This window comes from Penaeus japonicus, unplaced genomic scaffold, assembly GCF_977035675.1.
Source record: "Penaeus japonicus unplaced genomic scaffold, GWHDUDI00000001_assembly GWHDUDI00000006, whole genome shotgun sequence".
In the NCBI taxonomy this organism is placed as follows: Eukaryota; Metazoa; Arthropoda; class Malacostraca; order Decapoda; family Penaeidae; genus Penaeus; species Penaeus japonicus.
In genome coordinates this window covers 28,244,919-28,249,685 of record NW_028234408.1, presented here as the reverse complement: position 1 = coordinate 28,249,685, position 4,767 = coordinate 28,244,919, and the positions used below count along the sequence as shown (strand labels likewise).

General features: G+C 42.2%; 1 protein-coding gene across 1 annotated transcript in view; it reads left to right on the top strand.

Moving 5' to 3' along the window:
- The first annotated feature begins 272 nt into the window (after window positions 1-272).
- LOC122267404 (beta-alanyl-bioamine nonribosomal peptide synthetase ebony-like) overlaps window positions 273-4,767 on the top strand; it is a 43,127-nt gene continuing 38,632 nt past the window's right edge. The window contains exon 1 of the mRNA XM_086537879.1: window positions 273-586. The gene's annotated coding sequence lies outside the window, so the exon portion shown is untranslated. The remainder of the gene's footprint in view (window positions 587-4,767) is intronic.

Genomic DNA, 4,767 nt, shown 5'->3' with positions numbered 1-4,767 from the left:
GACAATGCTCCCCTACAATGTCCTTCCCTCGCCTTTTTGATCTAATCTCCACCTTCCTGCTCCGCTTTCTATTCCGCTTGGCTTGCCCCTCCCTTCCCCATTGATCATGTTTAACCCCTACTGACATATCCGCTACATTCTGTCAAAGAGTGTCACTAGCTGTTATTGATGGAATGGCCTTCATCCGTACGTATTCTGCCACTTCCCGTACCCTGCTCATCGTCTGACGCGTTCTCCCCTTACGCTGGAAGTTCTCATAACCGACCAGCAGTCCGAAAGAGACCTCAGTTGCTCTGTAACGCCTAGTGGAGGAGGATCTCTCCGCTCTGCAGTCACCGCTTTTGTGAGAATCCCTGGTTTATCCCTGCGATTTCTATTGTGCTACCCTTTTATTTACCGATTTACATTTGTATTCTTCATTGCCTGAAAGTGGCAATAAAAGCAAGACTGAATGTGAGCTTTCGAACACAACCCGATCATTTTCCCCGTTTGCTTAAAAGGACGATTTTCAAAAGACTACTGATTTGCTTCAGCCGTCACATATCGCTATAAGAAATAATATTCTGCTGGCGCAAAAGCAAATAAGGTAAGAAGACATATTTAGTCGATTGTTTTCCTCATCATGTGTGTCTTTAGCACTGCCACTGTCTCTCAGCCTCTTCCTTTCCCTCTCTCTTCCCAACTACCTGTTTCTCTTTTCTTATATACGATTATCCCTATATATTTTATCTCTCTTTATAGACCACATACGAAGTTATGTCTGTGCCCACCGCTTTCTGTGTACTCTCAGTCTTTATATATATATATATATATATATAAGATATACTTATATTTATATAAATATTTATATAATATATATATATGTATATAGATTATACCATATCGTTACACATGACAGTGAGTATATACATACATAACATCTGTGGGTATGGTTATATAATGTGTGCATCACACACGCTCCACACTTAAATCAATTGACCCATCCCCTCCCACCACCACACCCACCAGAAGAAAGCTTTAAATAATACTCATTACAATTTCTCTGAGCATATCACACATATCCACATTATGCACTGTACACACACATACACACACACTAACACCCCCCCTTACTTCACAACTTACACACACACATTTCACACACACACTTATCACCTACCACACACACACACACACACAACACACACACTCACACACACACCTATACATAGATATCCATACATATATATACATATATATATATATATATTATCAATATCTATATATATATATTACACTCTATATATATCTATATATATATATTTAATCCGTCGATATATATATATCGCATATGCCGCATATATATTATTAATATATTTATATATATACTATATATATATGATCCGGGATATATAACTATTATATATATACATATAGGCCTATATGAATATAATTTTTTTTTTCACTTTGACGAACGTTTATTGATTAGATAGATATCGAGCTGAACGCAAGATCAAAATACAGGCTCTATCTGTTTTTCTTTTTTCTTTTTTCTTTTCAACAAGTCATTGAGAATATTAATCCCTCGGTCCCAACAAACTGTTCTGTGTAACATTAATGTTAGCTGAAGGTTATTGGGTGATTACCCAACAATTGACACGTTTTGTATTACATTTTGACCACTGTGCCTTGCATGATGCACAATTCAGTGGTTCCATGAACTAAAGCCGCACTCCTCTCGATTTTCAGGAAAATTTGATATACACATGTTTAAAAACCTATCTGTCCTTAATCAGTAATTTTATTGGTTCGTTACCATTTAACTGATAAGCCTATATACTGATACTAAAAGTCAATGTGAAGCTTTTACTGATGATTTTGCAATCTGATTTCATTAAGAGTCTGGAGACACTAGTTTCGGCTCTCGATACATTTAGCAATTAGGCGAAGTGTTTGGGACTGTGTACCGCTGTGTTGGGAGGGTACGTGTCATCAGACTCCTCCGTGATGTGGGTCTGCTTGGGCGAGGCACGTGGGAATGCAAGGGTGCCACTCATCAGACACTTGTTTCCCCTTTCTGACGTTGGATCTCAGGGGGAGCGTTTCCTGCTATTCCTTACAGAATGTTGGTGGGAGTGGGTCGCAATGTACCTGTTATAGTTCTGCAGGATTCGTTTCATATCAGATACAGTTCTCCAGAAATTATCCTTGCATGAACAGAGCTGCACCACACAGGTACACAGTACTCTGCTGGTGCATTTCACAGTGTTAGGGCCGAAGTTCTAAGTATGTGTGCATTGGCGCCACTTTGCTCCCGCAAGTCTTTGAAGCAGCAAGTTGCACGAGCTCATTTTCCCTCGGAGTTTTTGAAAATGGTTGGCAAAAGAAGTGTCCTGTCCAGTGTACCCCCAGGTAGACTGGATATTTTTGGTGTTCCAATTCTTTCCCTTCGTTCAAGTATGTATATGTTTGCCTGGTTGTAAGCTTCTGCTTGCAGCTGTCTCGTCCCGATCAGTCGTCTCGTCGGTTCGCGTATGGTACATCTATTCCTGCCTGAGGTGGGCTGCCAACTTGCTGACTTTCCCTCCTCTCTACTTTTCACCGCCAAACCTGATACTAAAGTACCAGATTTGATACTGTTGTGTGTGCCAAGTACATCTGATGAATTTCAAGAAAAGGATGAATTTCTGGTACTATTCTATGTAATAAGCCGTAAAGGCTATTTTTCCCTACATGATGGCTGGGCACCGTCACAACAGGAGGAGAAAGTACATGTATGACCGTCTTACGAGGAGGGGGAGGGGGGGGGTGGCGTCGCCCACCTCAGGTCCTCTCTCCGCCCTCTCTCGCCGGCCGCCGTGCTCCCCCTTCCACCGCCCCCACCCCCCCTCACACCCCCGCCACCCCCTTTCCGCCCCCTTCGTCCGCCGGCCCCCTCCCCCCTCCTCAACGCGCTCTCCCCACCCGCCGACGCCCCCCTCCGAGCCACCCCCCGCGCCCCCCCCCCTCCCTCCCCCCCAGCCCCGCAACCCACCCCGCCTCGCCCGCCATTTCCCCCCCCCCCCCCACTCCCCGCCCCCCACCACCCCCCGGGGGGAGGCCACCGCGCCACCCCCCTAGGGCCCCGAACAGGTATAACCGAGTACCTCCGAGAAAACGCTACTGGGAATACCGCTCAGATCGTAGTTTTGCCAGTGATGGGGAAGCAGATGATACTCTAATTCAAGTATTTGTTCAGTGATATGTAAGGTAAGACTTGTACATACCATATTTCTACACATATATTTCAGAAATCTTGTTTTTTTCGTCTTGGATTTTTTAATAGGCCATTCTTAGAATCTGTCAATTTTATGAGTAGTCACGCTGCTCTTGCTCTTGGGTGTATACTAGGAGAACCGGGTCATTTGCCTGCAGGGAAGGCAGCCAAGTTAAACAGAATCTTATGTCTCGTATCTATAGTTCATGACACTTTGCTGTCAGACCAGGAGGCCAAGAGACGGATTGGCCTGACGATCATGAATTCGCTCGACAAGATAACTGAACTACGTGTCTTTACGCTCCTAATATTTTCGGTTCTAGTGTGTGGCAACGAAAGCTGGACTCTAATCTTGTGCCTTGGAGTCTCGTTGCGATGCGCCTTGCGTCGGATCGTAGGGTAATTATGCACTGACTGTACGTGATCTTATTTAAAGTTGTGTAGGGTGAATATTAAATGATATTGTCCACAAAGAGTAATTTTGATATATTTATATATTAACATGTCAAGACTCAGTCATGAAGAGATAGCAACTATAGATTGCTGGTAATGTTTCAACTTTACTCAGATACAATTCTCCAGAAATAACACGAAATTATGTCAACAACAAATATTTCACGTCCAATGGCAATTTAATCGGTTGTAACCTGTTACACACAAAGTGTGCATCTTTTGAGTTGCACAAATATCCATATATCGTCGTACTCACACTCACATTATTATTATGAAAGTAATAATGATAATGATAATAATCATAATGCAAGTCCTATAACCACTACCATCACTATAAATATATTGATTATTATCGCTATTATTATTATCGTTATTTATGATATTATCACCGTTGCTATTACCATTGTTATAATACTGTCGGTCCCTAGTGTTCTAAGTGTTATTTTTTATGATTTTTCGTGTCCATGTCCATAATACTATCCGTGTCCAGGCAGAAGCAATAGTGGTAATGGTAAACTAATGAAACAAATGAATTCGCTTTGGATATCCTCAGAAATAAATCAGCAATATTTAACAATAGCTCAGTTCCGGCCGCCGCCGCTCGTAAGACTGCGAGACGCTGTCAGATGCGCACTTCCTGGTTCTCACTGCTTCCGGAGCTAAACATTGATTTTCCTGCTTCGTGAATCTCTCGATGACCCCCGCAACCCCACCTCGTGCCATCTAAACTCCCGCTCCCATAGCCTCGCCAGGATTATTAAGATTTCTCTGTGCACTGTTTTGGGGTTTCAGTTATTTTGGTTGACGTCATTCACAATTAATTACTCATATTCTTTACATTCTGTTATCCAGTTCCCTTGCTTCTTTTTCTCCGGTATTTTTCTAAATTGTCTCAACCGCTCAACTCACACCTCCCATTTTGTAAAGTTGTATACAAATTAAATCAGTTTCTGTAAATCCTTAAGAATGAATATTTCTGGGTCCATTGATGCACATGCACATATTACTATGTAGGGGAAAAAGGAAAACATACGAAACCAAAGCCCTTTTCGCTATATTGTTTTGTTTACTTGTTCTGC